This window comes from Lepisosteus platostomus, chromosome 5, assembly GCF_059453375.1.
Source record: "Lepisosteus platostomus isolate fLepPlt1 chromosome 5, fLepPlt1.hap1, whole genome shotgun sequence".
In the NCBI taxonomy this organism is placed as follows: Eukaryota; Metazoa; Chordata; class Actinopteri; order Semionotiformes; family Lepisosteidae; genus Lepisosteus; species Lepisosteus platostomus.
Window position 1 is genome coordinate 46,820,706 of NC_142615.1, and position 16,127 is coordinate 46,836,832.

The 16,127-nt window shown below is 41.9% G+C and overlaps 5 non-coding genes and 1 pseudogene across 5 annotated transcripts; 3 read left to right on the plus strand and 3 right to left on the minus strand.

The window, feature by feature from the left end:
• Positions 1-437: 437 nt before the first annotated feature.
• On the minus strand, positions 438-556 carry LOC148667533 (5S ribosomal RNA; annotated as a pseudogene).
• Positions 557-2,060: 1,504 nt separating this feature from the next.
• On the plus strand, positions 2,061-2,225 carry LOC148667534 (U1 spliceosomal RNA). Its single transcript, XR_015937182.1, has one exon. It is a non-coding gene; the product is annotated as a U1 spliceosomal RNA (small nuclear RNA).
• Positions 2,226-2,847: 622 nt separating this feature from the next.
• LOC148667535 (5S ribosomal RNA) lies at positions 2,848-2,966 on the minus strand. Its single transcript, XR_015938851.1, has one exon. It is a non-coding gene; the product is annotated as a 5S ribosomal RNA (ribosomal RNA).
• Positions 2,967-5,301: 2,335 nt separating this feature from the next.
• On the minus strand, positions 5,302-5,472 carry LOC148667536 (U1 spliceosomal RNA). The gene has a single exon (XR_015937477.1). It is a non-coding gene; the product is annotated as a U1 spliceosomal RNA (small nuclear RNA).
• A 6,478-nt stretch (positions 5,473-11,950) lies between these two features.
• Positions 11,951-12,022, plus strand: trnaa-ugc (transfer RNA alanine (anticodon UGC)). Its single transcript has one exon. It is a non-coding gene; the product is annotated as a tRNA-Ala (tRNA).
• Positions 12,023-14,990: 2,968 nt separating this feature from the next.
• Positions 14,991-15,062, plus strand: trnat-cgu (transfer RNA threonine (anticodon CGU)). The gene has a single exon. It is a non-coding gene; the product is annotated as a tRNA-Thr (tRNA).
• Positions 15,063-16,127: the final 1,065 nt, after the last annotated feature.

Below are 16,127 nucleotides of genomic sequence, written 5' to 3' on the forward strand. Positions count from 1 at the left end.
ACGTTCTCTCTCTTCACTGCCTTCGTCCCCGCTCTATTTCACTTCAGCCTTTCACTCTTGCTTCCTTCCAATGAGGACGGAGCAGCGGGAGAAAGGGCGCTATAGAGGATCGCTGTGGAGAGCTGCTGCTGTGCTTTGACATCTGAGCTCTGTGGAAAACGATCTCAATACAATTCTGAAAAACGCGACTCTCCGAACTCCAGCCGAACAAGTCTCCACAGCCGAAGCGCTGTCTCTTTTCAGCTGGCGATAAACCTTTCCTCGATCCTTTGCGGACTTGTTAAACTGTTCATGATCAGAATAAAAAACGCTCACGCTAATACACAAGCACCCGTGTCTCGCCAAAGCTGACAAATAAACAGACGGACAAGCCGCACTGCACGTGTGAACAGGAGAATGAGCGAGCGAGCGGGGATAGGGCGCCTCCTGCGCTTAAAAGCTTACAGCACCTTGTATTCCCAGGCGGTCTCCCATCCAAGTACTAACCAGGCCCATCCCTGTTTAACTCCCGAGATCAGACGAGATCAGGCGTGCTCAAGGGGGTGTGGCCGTAAGCGAGAGCAAGGCTCGCTGGCACCCTTCTTATTGAGAGGACAGCTCCGTCACCTCTTTTACGACGCTGCTTTTTTCCCTTGTGTTTTTCTCTTCTTTCCACGTTCTCTCTCTTCACTGCCTTCGTCCCCGCTCTATTTCACTTCAGCCTTTCACTCTTGCTTCCTTCCAATGAGGACGGAGCTGCGGGAGAAAGGGCGCTATAGAGGATCGCTGTGGAGAGCTGCTGCTGTGCTTTGACATCTGAGCTCTGTGGAAAACGATCTCAATACAATTCTGAAAAACGCGACTCTCCGAACGCCAGCCGAACAAGTCTCCACAGCCGAAGCGCTGTGTCTCTTTTCAGCTGGCGATAAACCTTTCCTCGATCCTTTGCGGACTTGTAAAACTGTTCCTGATCAGAATAAAAAACGCTCACGCTAATACACAAGCACCCGTGTCTCGCCAAAGCTGACAAATAAACAGACGGACAAGCCGCACTGCACGTGTGAACAGGGGAATGAGCAAGCGAGCGGGGATAGGGCGCCTCCTGCGCTTAAAAGCTTTTTGAATTCTGAGTACGTACGGGATCCTCGGCCTTGCGCTTATAACAAAGTCCAAGTCCCTTTGCAGACAACAGCAGTTGTCACATGATTGTCTCTGAGGATGTGCGACAATGGCCAAGGAGAGCCCCGATCTGAGCTTGCTCTCACTTTTTGACCAAGACACAGATGTGTGCTGATTGGTTGAGAGTTTGGCGGGCATTGGAGACCCACGTGGTATTACCACACCCTGCCAGTCCCTGATTGGTTGATCAAGGTGAGATATGAGTCACTTACTCTTGACACTTAGGAATGCAGTCCAGATGTCCATTTGGCACTCCCTAGACAGATAGGCGCCAATGGATGACCATTGATCATGATAGCCAGGCTTAGCTAAGTGCATCCCCATCTGGGAGCTGTCCCTTATCAAAAGAAAACATCTTAAATCAGCCTGCATGAATACTTTCTCTGTGGCTGCACCACAGAGATGGAAGGTGAGATGGGGCCTCATTTAGGACAGCATACCACCGCTTAATTCTGTCTTATTAACAAGCATTGCCACTACAACGGCATCTCTCCTGTCAAACTTCCTCCTGACTTGTTTGACAGAATCTGGCCCATGGTGAACAGTGGGAAAGACGCCCTGTGGAGAGTGAGGAACATGGGGCTGTTCAAAGGCATCGAGGTCCCAGTCAAGGCAGCAGGTAGCCTGGCCCTGTTCATCACCCAAGAGAACTATTACCTCAGAGATCTGTGGAGAGAAAGGAGGGAAGAAGCAGAAAATCTGTGGGAAATAGAGAGCATAGGTCAATATCTCAAGAAACTGTGAAAAACATTATCATGTTTAAGTAAAGAATGTGATTTACACCAGAAAAAAAGAAATTGTTGCTATGTAACTGGTACCGTGTCAAAATGTAATGAGATGTGATCATATATACTGTTTTAAGTATGTATATTAATGTAAAGCTTTCTAATTTGTGATGTCCTGTATTTTTTTGTGAAAAGAAAATAAAGTTCTTAAAAAATCGATTCACCCAGGGCGAGGCTCGGCCATTGCACTCCGGCTGTGCTGACCCCTGCGAATTCCCCAAATGTGGGAATCTCGACTGCATAATTTCTGGTAGTGGGGGACTGCGTTCGCGCTCTCCCCTGATGTGCTTGGTCCAATATCGGATACGGAAGAGTTACGACACCACGTGCTGCGATAGGATCCCAGTTCGAAAGGAGTCGATGCCACTGCTGGTTCCCGGTTTCTTTTAGTTAGAGGTCCGGAGAAACATTTCAAGCTGGTTACACTACTCCTTCCGGACATTCATTCCCTTTTCAAAGTCAGTCGTTTTGCTGTAGTCTGCATTATTTAGGCTGATTATCGAGGTTAGCCTTTATTTGGTCATGGGGGCCTCGGTACTGTATGCTAATTCTCAAGACAGTTTCACCCGTTTTCTGATTGCTAGGTTCTGTACCAGTGCAGACATGTCAAACAGTGAATGGCTGTACCTCTATTGTATCCGTGTTCAATGAATGAAATCAGTAATAAATGAATATATGTATAGTTATACGATAAACAAGTGGTTTATCGACTCATCTTCATTTGCAGATTTAGAGGCAGCTTCGATATTCGTTTTACAAACTTTTTTTTTTTATATGGGTCACACACATGCCATAGCAACAAAACATCTCTAGAGATGAGGCTATAGATCACCTTTCCATCCTCCAGGTTTTCCTCCCAAAGCCTACGGCACCAACGGCGACCCCTGCTGGCCGAGAGAGCAAAAGCTTGCAGCACCTGGTATTCCCAGGAAGTCTCCCATCCAAGTATTAACCAGGCCCAACCCTGCTTAGCTTCCAAGATCAGATGAGATTGGGCACATTCAGGGTGGTGTGGCCACAAGCGAAAACCATGGCGCCTAACTTGCTACTTGAAGCTGTGTGTGGCTGGGGCTCTGTGCCCCCCGAGTTGGACTGAAGGATCGTTCGTGTGCAACTCTTTGGAAAGGAGCCTCTTTCCAAATTGCATTGCGTACCTGGATGTTGGCGAATGTGTTCCCTTGTGTTGGCTTGTCCTGCACTGGAGGAGAACAAACAAACTGCACGGAGGAGCACAAGGCAAGTCTTCACAAGACAAAAACCTCCAGTGCACAGCACTCTGAAAACATTTCTGGGCTGTCGCGTGTTTATTTCAGCACATAAAGCACACCAGTCCAACACGTCGGCCGGGCGCGCGGCGCCTCCGCCCTCTTGTGGCTTGCGGCGTCAGAGCAAGAGGCTCCTTCTCGCTGCCTTTCCGCTGTGTTGCAGAGCCCCGAGAGGGAACCTGGAGCGCACACTTTGTGGGGGGCGCTCTGCCCCCGGTCTCTTGCGCGAGTACTAAATCTCACGGCGCCAGCCAGCGGCCAGGAGACAAATACAATATCGCGGGACAGGGGGGCCTCGTCATTGATTGTTACATATGAGACGGGGATTAGGAGGAGACCCCGACTGATTGGTAAAGGGGAACACTAAAAGACCGACAAATGACTCGTTCCCACCGGAGCTGAATGTACCTGCATGTGTCGTGTCGTCTACTTCCCCCGCCCCGCTGTGTTTGCTGTATTGTCTTTGAAGCCGGCCCCCGAGACGAGACGGGCTGTTCCTGTGCCCCAATTAACACTTTACAGGTGCCATTCCCCGGCATTGTGGCCATTGTCGGTGGTCACACGCGATAAGATGAGGTGGAGAAGAGCGGGGCATGCCCAGCGCGAGACATTCAAGGAGGGGGCTGTGCGAGGTGAGGTGCGACACCCCGGAGCCCCGACGCTGCTAATGCGGAGCACTTGTTGAACTGGCATTGAAAGGACGTGTGCGCACGGAGCGAGCCTTCCCTGCGGCGGAGCGTGGAAACTTTCTCCCCGCGCTACAGGAGTTGTGTGCGCTGCAGCGGTGCCGAGAGAACAGCACAGAAGACAGCAGGCTCTGGAGAGCGGGTAAGAGATGGAGCCTTGTGGGCAGGCGAGCAGGCCCGTTTTTTGGAAATTGCTGAAAAGGCTCCGGTGTTTGTTCGGTGTATGGCAGGTGCACGACGCGAGCTTGCGTAGCGATCTGCCGGTCTGGTGTTATGCAAATGAGGCCAAATTGCGTCCCGGGAAATGCTGCGAATGTGCATTGGTGACTGCAGATGTGTAGGAAACGGCGCGCTCGTTTTCTCGTTTTGCCCACCCAAATTGAGCACGGATACAATAGAGGTACAGCCATTCACTGTTTGACATGTGTGCACTGGAGGTTTTTGTCTTGTGAAGACTTGCCTTGTGCTCCTCCGAGCAGTTTGTTTGTTCTCCTCCAGTGCGGGACAAGCCAACACAAGGGAGCACATTCGCCAACATCCAGGTACGCAATGCAATTTGGAAAGCAGCTCCTTTCCAAAGAGTTGTACACGAACGATACTTCAGTCAAGCTCGGGGGGCACGGAACCCCAGCCACACACAGCTTCAAGTAGCGAGTCAGGTGCTATTACTTTCGCCTGCGGCCACACCACCCTGAACGCGTCTGATCTCTGAAGCCAAGTAGGGTCAGGCCTGGTTAGTGCTTGCATGGGAGACTGCCTGGGAATACCAGGTGCTGCAAGCTTTTGCTCTCTCTCGGCCAGCAGGGGTCACCGTTGGTGCCTTAGGCTTTGGGAAGAAAACCTGGAGGATGGAAAGGTGATCTATAGCCTCATTTCTAGAGATGTTTTGTTGCTATGGCATGAGTGTGACCCATATAAAAAAAAACCCATTTGTAAAACGAATATCGAATCTGCCTCTAAATCTGCAAATGAAGATGAGTCGATAAACCACTTGTTTTTCGTATAACTATACATATATTCATTTATTACTGATTTCATTAATTGAGCAGGGATACAATAGAGGTACAGCCATTCACTGTTTGACATGTCTGCTCTGGTACAGAACCTAGCAATCAGAAAACGGGTGAAACTGTCTTGAGAATTAGCATACAGTACCGAGGCCCCCATGACCAAATAAAGGCTAACCTCGATAATCAGCCTAAATAATGCAGACTACAGCAAAACGACTGACTTTGAAAAGGGAATGAATGTCTGGAAGGAGTAGTGCAACGAGCTTGAAATGCTTCTCCGGACCTCTAATTAAAAGAAACCGAGAACCAGCAGTGGAATTGACTCCCTTCGAACTGGGATCGTATCGCAGCTCATGGTGTCGTAACTCTTCCGTATCCGATATTGGACCAAGCACATCAGGGGAGAGCGCGAACGCAGTCCCCCACTACCAGAAATTATGCAGTCGAGATTCCCACATTTGGGGAATTCGCAGGGGTCAGCACAGCCGGAGTGCAATGGCCGAGCCTCGCCCTGGGTGAACCGATTTCGATTTTTATTAACTTTATTTTCTTTTCACAAAAAAAATACAGGACATCACAAATTAGAAAGCTTTACATTAATATACATACTTAAAACAGTATATATGATCACATCTCATTACATTTTGACACGGTACCAGTTAAATAGCAACAATTTCTTTTTTTCTGGTTCAAATCACATTCTTTACTTAAACATGATAATGTTTTTCACAGTTTCTTGAGATATTGACCTATGCTCTCTATTTCCCACAGATTTTCTGCTTCGTAGCTTCGTAGCAATATCTGGGACAGACTTCCCCCCTGAGGGTAGCGGCCTGTACATTATTTCCCTTCTGAGTCTTTCCTGCTTCCCACCCCATAGAAATTGAAACATCAATCTCCTCAGCGCCGCCGCAACACAGTGTTGGATTGGGAAGGTAGAAGCCAGAAAATTCAAGACAGGCAAGAGCTCGGCTTTGATGACCAGCACCTTCCCTGTCATGGTGAGGTCTCGGTCCTTCCATTGCATCAGTTTTTTGTTTAAGATTGGCAAATTGTTCTGCCAATTTACTGTTCCTATCTCTTCTCCAAAATACACCCCCAGGACCTTAATTCTCTTCTCTTGCAGCCTGAGATCATGTCCTTCTTTTGGCTCCCTCCAGTTCTGATAAAAAATCTCACTCTTAGATTTGTTAATTTTTGCAGAGGAAGCCAAAGAGAACTGATCACAACACTGCAGTGCTCTGCTAATTGAGGCATTGTCAGAGAGGAGGAGGGTGACGTCATCCATGTATAGAGACGTCTTTACCTCCGTTTCTTTCACAGCGCCGTGCACCTTTTCATTGCTCTCGCTTTCAGAGCCTCCGCACGGCACACGAAAAAAAATCAATATCAGGACGCGCATTGAAGTGAAAGCAGGAAACATGCACTGTGCAGATCCCTCCACATTAAGAGGTGAGTGGGTCTGTTTGATGCACAAAGAATGCTTTGAAAAGCGTCAAAAGCAAGTCATTCCAAGTTGGTCGTTTGTGTTTTCCATTCACATGCGAAATGCTGAAATGATCTCTCGGCTCCTCGGTTTTCATTTCTGCTCCATAAAGGAATCACAGCACGCGTCGGCTTCCAGCATGGTGGGTCGGGATATGATGCCGGGGGTCGGAGAGAGCGATGTCTTCCTCGTTAGTATAGTGGTGATTATCCCCACCTGTCACGCGGGAGACCGGGGTACATCAGGACGCGCATTGAAGTGAAAGCAGGAAGCGCTGCGACATGCACTGTGCACACTAAGAGGTGAGTGGGTCTGTTCATTGGTGTATTGGAGTAATTTTTTTTACAGCAGCTGCATCCGGAAAATTGTGCTTTTTACTTTTTATTTGTACAACAAAAATACATACAATACAAACAAGAGCACATATAACGTATCAAGAAAATCGCCAGGGGTTCATGCTATAATACAATTACATTTTATGAAACACGATTGCACAAGGTAAATAAGAAAAGGTCCGCACACCCAGTGGGCAGTGATTCGTCGAATATACTATATATCACATCTTTGAAAAAATAAAACATTTCCCTGGGTCGCACCAAACAAATTTATATTTCTAAATATCACAACATGATCGAATTTAAGTCATTTTAATAACAATGAATAGTCACCTATGCATTGCAATATAAACATTTATATTGATTTAAATCGCGTTTAAATCGCCTTTATTTAAAACCCATAAATAAAGCTGATAGTGTTTAGACTTTTAATTATTTAAAACTGTATTATAGCAGCACAATGCACAATGCAACGTAAATCGCTATCTTTGTCTTCTGCGTAATAATGTTCACCTCTCTGTCCAGCAAATTAACAATAGTAATAATAATGAACTTTATTGTATATGGCGCCTTTAAAGGTGGCTCCTCAAAGCGCTTTACAGGATAAAAACAATAACAACATTACTGTTAGGCTGGGCAAACGATTTTTTTTTTAAAGAAATACAAAATGAGATATAATGATGTGTTCCGGCTTAGACATTAACGAAGAGCATAACAAAGGTCATAAAGGTCATAAACTATATTAATTTTGGAACATCAACATATTATGTAAACTGTATGTTGCTGTTATTGGTATTTTAAAGAAAAAAATACTGTAAAATCCTGGGTTCAGTACAATGATTCAGGCATTCATGTGAAGGACAACAGAGCTTTCACTGGCTCAAAAAGACAAAAAGAATAACGGACACAGCGCGAGCCTGCATTCTCTCCTCAGCCGTCCACACCACACTTTTCCCTGGGTCAGATTTTAAATAAAACTTCACTTGCACCAAACAAATTACCACACACTGAACACTGAACATGTTAACCCAAATATGTCTCACAATACTTTTATGGTACATTACTTTGCTAAAATGTATTTAAAAATAAAAACGATTACAAACGCCAGCAGAGAGAGAGACACACACACAGTTCTTCATTGTCAAAAAGTAATTGTTTTTTACATTTTCAGCACCCAGACAAACGCAAACGCGTTATTAATGAAATGTTTTTATTCATTCTTAATCAAACTCACAAGTTGTCATCTGCTGTTGAAGCTCTGTGAGACTAGACTCACACATGGCTAGACTTGACTCGGCTCTGGCTTTCCCATCTATACCGATGCACTGCAAGTACAACCCCCCTCTCTGCGGGAGTGCTGGCTGTGACGAATTAAACCTGTTTCACAGGTATTTTCAAAGTAGAAGGGGGCGAGATTTCCAGCAAAAGACACCTCCCCCCCTTCAAAACCCAGTAAGTACAGTACTTACTAGTTAAGAAAGCTAGGCTCCTCAATGAAATCGCTTTAACATGCTAATGCATTGGTGTATTGGAGTAAGTAAAAAGACAAGGGACATTCTTCCTCCCCCTACATTCTCAGAGTAGAATAGAATTTTCCTTTGACAAAACAAGGCTCGCCAGATAATGTGAATCGAAACCTGTTTTTCTAGCTTTTAAAGTCGTGCAATGTGTAAGCAGGAACACATCATTATTTCTTACATATGAAAAATACATAATATAGCTCCCAAACAAACACAAACGTGTTTTTAATAAAATGCTTTTGTTCACTCATAATCTGACAATTTCAGGAAGACTAAGGAAGGACTAAGGAAATTGTCATCTGTTGTTGAAGCTCTGTGAGCTCGGTGACTTTGAGACCACTTGTTATCCCAGGTTGTTTGAATCGCCACAATTCAGATAGAGAAAAAAGAGCTGACTGACAAGATTTAAGATGTGGCTGTCAATGTTGGATTAAAAAAAACACGTTGCCCGATGTTAGTTGCATTGATTGAAAAATAATTTTAGTTCGAGAGACTGGATAAGTAATTCAAGTGTTTTTTTTAACTTCCTGAAAAACAAGTAATAAAACTAAATTCAATTTAAAGGTCTTTATTAACATGACAGATGGGTGCAATCAGTGTTGGGTATTTACTTTGTAATCTGTATTGCTTGGTGATGCCACTTTTAAAGGTGATATATAAAATCAAGGCTTTAACTTGCTTTAACTCTGTGTCCGTCCTATCTGAGACCGAAAGTATTACAATATGTATCTTTATAGCAGGTGGTGTACAGCTTTTTAGTATAGATTACACTTTTCTAAAATGTATTTAAAAAATAAAAACGATTACAATCTAATCTTTCCACGTTTGATCCCAAGATCCCAAGAAAAATAAATCTAAATGGGGAGAAAGCTATGCTGAAAGTTTATTAAGATACTTAGAAGACTACACAGCCCAATTTATGTTGCATTTGTCTGATTGTGAGGCGAAACAGCCCTACACAGCCCTGTCGCAGTACACAAATATAATCATATCGTTATTAATTTCTTTAGATACGCAATTCCATATTATATTAGCAGAAAAGCTTAAAACTGCCACTATTTCACATGTTAGTTAAAGACTTCGATGCTTAAAATGTTTAGGGAGAAATCGAATTTTCTTTAAAGTACTGATTCCTGGAATCTGACTGGCTGACAGCCTTCTGAAGTAGTTCCATAATATCTGGTATACGGAAAAGAAAGTGCTGAGAAAAAAAGCCTGGATTCTCATGTATCTGATACAAGTATCTTTTAATACAGTCTTTGATGTGCTCTTGAGGATCCTTGTGATATTTTGAGCCCTGGTTGAATGATAAGTGTTGCAGTTTAAATAATTTTCGTAGTTAGAAATTATGAAACGCTCTGTTAAAAGCAAGGGAGTTTTTATGTCCGTTGCAGTAAAAGAAAATGCCTGACAAAGTAGGGCTTGGACAGATTCCAAGTGCTTGTACAAATGTGCTTAAGAAATTATCCACGAAATGCTGTGGTGTTTGTCAAAGAAAAAACTAAAAGTATTTTCGTTTAAAATGACGGTTAGAAAGAATGTGGACCAGCATAATACTTTGAGTTTACAGCTTGTCCAAAGTCATTCATTATTAATACTATTAGTAATATCTTCGGTAAAGGCTTTGATGCATAAATATTTCTGATAAAGGTAGGTTGTGTACTTTTGTCCAACTTTTGTCCAAGCTCAAATGCTGTACATGAGAGGTTCCAGCATGACCTCAAATGACGCAATACACTGCGTGATACTGCATGATACTGCGTTTTAATGTGACACGCCCACCGGGGTATACCACGAAATACCCCACCCATTTTGAATGGCTGCATCTGTGTATACGTCGCTGCGACGTATTATCAACATCTAATTGCAACCGTAAAATCGACAACATTAATAAACGCATATATAACGTCGAAAACACATCTAACACAGTGCCTGAGGCTTTTTACTGTATATATCGTGGGTGCTGCAACTAGGAGTATACAGCCATCTGCACAGTGTACGAAGTAAATTATTTACGTAGTAATTAATTAATTTACTATATTTATTACTGTATTTTCTATATTTATTACTATATGTACTATATTTATTTTACACGTGTAAATAAATTAATGTTTGGCCATTGACAAAGTACAACTATTTTTTTATTACAAGTTAAGTAAATCCTTTTGCCCAAAACTGAAGGGGCGACACTCCTCCCTCCCCCCGTGACACCAGGCCTGTCCCCATCCTATTCCATAATGTCATTATATATAATACCTTACAACAGTGACCGTTTCCTTACTAACTGCATGCGTTAAAATTGCACATCAGCTCATAGTACGGGGCACATAGCTGCGATGTATTATCAATGTTAAATTTCAACCATAATATCGACAACATTAATAAACGCATACGTTGTGGTATATTTTCCGGTTATATACCACAATGCATTGCTAGTATTCGTTGGTCACCATTTTGGACACGTTTTTCAATCGTAGAAGAAATCCGCAAATATCTCAGCAATCCTCTTTTGACGAGTAAGTATAAATAATAATAATAATACTATCTGAATACATACAGATCTTACTTAATATTATTTTGATTAAAATAGTACGTTAATAAGCAAAAAATGGCACATAAAAATAGTGTGAAGGGGAAGATGACACAAAATCGTTTTGCCGTTTCTCTAATTATTCTTATTCTATGTTGTACTTTCAAACTTTGGGTACTCTTTAATTAGGACAGACTTTATTGCTCAACTGCTATGATGCAAGCCAAATTTTATACGTTTATTATAGCTTTGAGCTTAGTTAACCTTAATGGTTCATTTTTGAGATTATACTAAAGAAGATATTAATCATCATTTATTTGGGTAGTAATATTATATAATTTTCTCCTAGCTGCGGTGCTGAAGTCCCACCCTACCTTTAAAGAAATAAAGGAACACACAATGTGTTACTTGAAGAATGCATATGCAAGGCAGGGGGCCAGGAGATCTGGACACTGAAAATAATAGGTTTCTGGTTCTAACTGTTAGGACAATTAGACAGGGTTTGCAAATGGTGGACAAAAATCGTCTTAACTTTCATTGTAATATTTTTTTTCTTGGAAATATAGAAGTTGTACATTTTAAAATCTGTATTGTAATGTATAATAGGCCTCTACCCATATACGTATAATAGTCCTCTAAAATTATCCGTATAATAGACTTCTAACCATATACGTATAATAGACCTCTAAAGTTATCCGTATAATAGACCTCTAACCATATACGTATAATAGTCCTCTAAAGTTATCCTGAACTCCAATCATATATGTATAATAGTGCTCTAAATTTATCCGTATAATAGAACTCCAACCATTTATGTATAATGAACACCTTATCATAGACGTATAACAATAGACATATATTAGAATTTCATTCTAGACGAATTGCGGACCACATTTAGACGTCTAAGGTATGCGTTTAATAGACGTATATTATACGTCTTTTGCCCACTGGGCCGTCATCCATGTGACTGGACTAAAAATAACTGATTCATTTTTAACCGGTCTCTGGAAGCTTAGATGTGACTATTTTTCCTTCCTTATTTCTTCATTCCCATGAATTTACTCTGTATTAGAGGAAACGCGAAAGTGGGAAACTGCAGACATTCTTCGTGAGTGGTGGATTGTGGTCAGTGAGCATCTGCACATCTCTAAGTCAGTTCCACAAGCTGTTCTGTTGGGGATGTAGCTCAATGGTAGAGTGCATGCTTTGCATGTATGAGGTCCTGTGTTCAATCCCTGGCATCTCCAAGTGTTTCATATTACTGTGCTCACATCGCAATCTTCTGTTGTGTGAGAACTCCTTGTCTGTGTTTATAGACAGCTAGGTTTACACAATTAAATTTAGACACACTCGAAGTGCTACAGTGTTCTCTCCTGTTTTAAATGTAACTCCAAAACATTTCGTTCTGTTCTTCACACTTGTCATGGCTTTTGCAGAAAACACCCTTTGAATTTCTTGAGAGATCATTCAGCGAGTGAGTCCTTCCTCTGGACTCCGCACTAAGCTGAAAGCTGCACAAACTCCTCATTGCATGTCCTGTACTCTTACAAGCGCTCTCGTGTAGATGTGGAGCACAGTTATAAGGACACTTTGAACTTTTTCCGTTTGAAACGGAAAATGCAAATGATCATGAAAAGTATTGATCGTATAAAATATCCATGGTACAACTCGAGAAAGAACTGAAGGACTACACAACAACTTTTGATGATTACAAGTTACTTTAAGAAATACAACCATCCGCACATGGGCTTGGATCCTGAACGCTTAAGTTGAAAGAGCAAAAGCGAAGGATGACCTGTAAACTCTCTTCATTGTCTTAAAGTTTATAAAATAAAACAATATCTTACTTAATAATTTCTTACTGTTTATAGACGATTTATTGAATTTTTGCAAAATCTCATTTACAAACTTTTTTCTGTTAAATTGTTATTCACATACTCGAATGTAGATAAACGTTATTGTCTTCCGGGTGTGTGCCCATTTCTCAAAAAAAATATTTGTTAGTCTGTTGGGAGGCTGCACAAGGTGTTTAGAGATAGAACATCTAAAAGGCTTTCTAAGCTTAACATCAAGGCAGTTTTCTCAACAGAAATGCTCTTTGGCACTTTCAGCTTTACTTTGGGAACATTGCCGAGATCACTTCTGAGCCAATGCACGTGATAGTGTGCCGGCAAGTACATTTAATATTGGCTGTGTTAGCGAGCTGCTTTTCCCTTTGAAACTTTTACTTCTTCATGCTGAATCATTGGCAGGGGTAAAGCTAATTAAATCTTTTCGCATAGCGCTCCATCAGAAAATACTTTCTCCTTGGTCAAAACGGGCACAGAAAGTTTTATAAGGGCAGCCTGTTTTGCACCATCTAAATAACCGACAGTATGCGAATAAGCTTTTTAATAACAGTATTTACAATATAACCCATGTTCAAAAATGCTTTTAGCTTCTTTTAGTCTAAGAAACAGGGGTGTTTTAGCGGATTGTGGTCTTCAATTAGTAAACGCTGAAGTGTTTCCCCGCTTGTGAACAGATCTGGCTCCATTTAAACAGAATCCTGCTCAGCTCCTGCTTTCACTGCAACTTTTGAATTGAGCCCAAAGCGATAAGCAAGCTGAATTATCAAAGCTCATTAGGTACTAGAGATCATGGTATGTTATCAGGTAAATGCAGTCCCATGTATCCTCCGTAATTTCGAGTAAATACCAAAACACACCATCCACGACCCACAGCGGGAATAAGCAGGACTTGGTTGTTCAGAGCGTGAGGCAACTATCGCCAAGAGGGGGGTTTGATCCTCGCTCTCGCTACTATTTGAAATGCCAAAGACGCGTAATAGAGATTTTTGCAGATGTTTTTTTATGCTCCACTATACATTACAATAATGAAAACAAATCAATTAGAAATATGCAATACAACGTCGGTTCCCGAAAATAAAATCTGTTTTACACAGACATCATTGCTTTTGAGATAATCCAGATTGTGAAGACAACTGCGCCCTAGCTCTGGAAAATATTACTCAAAGGTTGGAAAGTACAACACGTTTGTACGTTTGACGTTTACAACATGTAACATGGCACTTCTCCAGCAAAGCAACTCAGGTTGGTGAACTACTGGTGTATTCAATACACCTCCATTCATCCATCACTTGTCAGGATGGTTGAGTGTTCTAAAGCACCATTCAAAGCGCTTTACAGGTAATGGGGACTCCCCTCCACCACCACCAAAGCACCATGATCAAAGACTTGTGTTTTTCTAGCTCTCACGGGTATTCTTGTCTCCAGATCGAGGTGTGGGTTCAAATCCCACTCCTACCAGTTGCTTGTCAGGATGGTTGAGTGTTCTAACGCACCCTGATTAAGGACTTCTGTTTTTCTAGCTCTCATGGGTATTCTTGTCTCTAGATCGAGGTTTTGGTTCAAATCCCACTCCTACCAGCTACTCTTTTTCCCTGTTACATTTTCCCATCTTGATGTGCTTGCTGACAATGACAGGAGGAGGAAAATGGAGAAACTGCTTAGCAGACATGATGGGCAGGAAGATTCATGAACTATTAGATGTGATTAGCAGAAAGTCAACTATAAATAGACTTTGTGCATTAAGAACTGTTTGTGTTGCCTGTAATCTAGGTAAGATTTTCGGTAAGGTATGCATTCAAATGTGAAAGACTATAATAATATAAAACCAGGAGAAGACTTATTAAAACATACTGTTTTCCTTGCGGTTTCTAATGTATTTTATTAAATGGGGGCTTTGTGAAATCAACTTTTAGCCTCTTGGAATGCAGTCACTCTCCCCGGTCTAAATACCATTATGTAAAATTAGGAAGCAGCAGTATTTTGATAAAGTGCGGTGTTCCTTTATCACAGTAACACAACAGTAAACAGTAAACGCTCAGGTGTTTATAATTACTCGGGAGCAGATCACCCTCAATCTAGAAAAAACCTTTCACAGCGATATTTGAATCGAGCCCCATAGCGTTAAGAAAGCTAAATTACACAAAGCTCATATGACATTGGGAGTCACTGTACCCTATCACGTCCTGCTTGCACTGTCCTACTAAAAGATTAGAGGGATCAGAAAGGACACAAACAACCCATGAATCAACGATTTTGAACTTAAGGGTCGCAAGCTCTACCGACTGCGCCTCTTGTTCCTCTATTACAACAGTAAAATTACTAGGGTTGATTCAACATATAGTAAGCTGACCCAGTTCCCAGCGACGGCACGGTGGCCAAGTGGTAAGGCGTCGGTCTCGTAAACCGAAGATCGCGGGTCCGAATCCCGTCTGTGCCTCTTTCATTCACCGTCACGTTCCTTTATCTAAGTCTACAAGTAACATGGAAACGTCTCCTCTTGTTACTCTTTCTGTGGAAGCGCACAGTTTCCTGTTAAAGCCAGAACGTATTGCGGAAGTCTAATATATGAAATTTGTTAAGAACTTGATTGTCTTTTCACAGAGAAAAACGAGAAAACCTTTTTTTCAGAAGTGGGATTCGAACAAAAAACCCGAGGGGAAACTGTGACCTGAACGTAACGCCTTAGACCCCCAGCCAACTCGCCTGTGGCTTTTATATTGAATTATATGTAATTTATTTATTTATTTCTACTCGTTGATAAGAAAAAAAGTGAAATCATGTAATTTTTTTTCATGTAGAAAACTAGCACAAGCAAATGTAAAGTTCAGAGCAGCGCTCAATAAAAACGATCAGAAACCGAAAGCGCGAATTATGCAGATCAGTACATTCCCATACCAGTTGTTCTGCAGAAGAAATAAGAATAGCCGAACTCAAAGAGGTTGTATTGCATATTTCTAATTGGTTTATTTTCCTGATTGCAATGTATTGTGAAGCATAAAAGCCAGCTGCATCAATCTCTATTACGCGTCATTTCTAAAGGCGTTTCAAATAGCAGCCAGTGCAGTATTAATGCTTTTGGAGCATGTATTACATTGTAAATAATCTTATTTAAATAAGTTTAAATTTGCACACTGTTATTTAGACAGCGCAAACCTGTCTGACTTCATACAACTTTCTGTGCCCGCTGAGTAGATCTTAAAGCAGCTGCAGCCAAAGTACCCGTAATGGCAACACAGTGCTTTGAGTTCGGCTTTTCTTATTTCTTCTGCAGAACCACCGGCATCGGAATATACTGATCCGCATAAGAAGCGCTTTCGGCTTTGATGGTTTTTATTGAGCGCTGCTCTTAACTTTACATTTGCTCAGGCTAGTTTTCCCCATGAAAAAAATACATTTCCCAAATTACACGATTTCACTTTTTTTTCCTATCAACAAGTAGAAATAAATAAAACATATAATGCAATATAAGAGCCACAGACAGGCTGCCTGGTGGTCTAAGGCG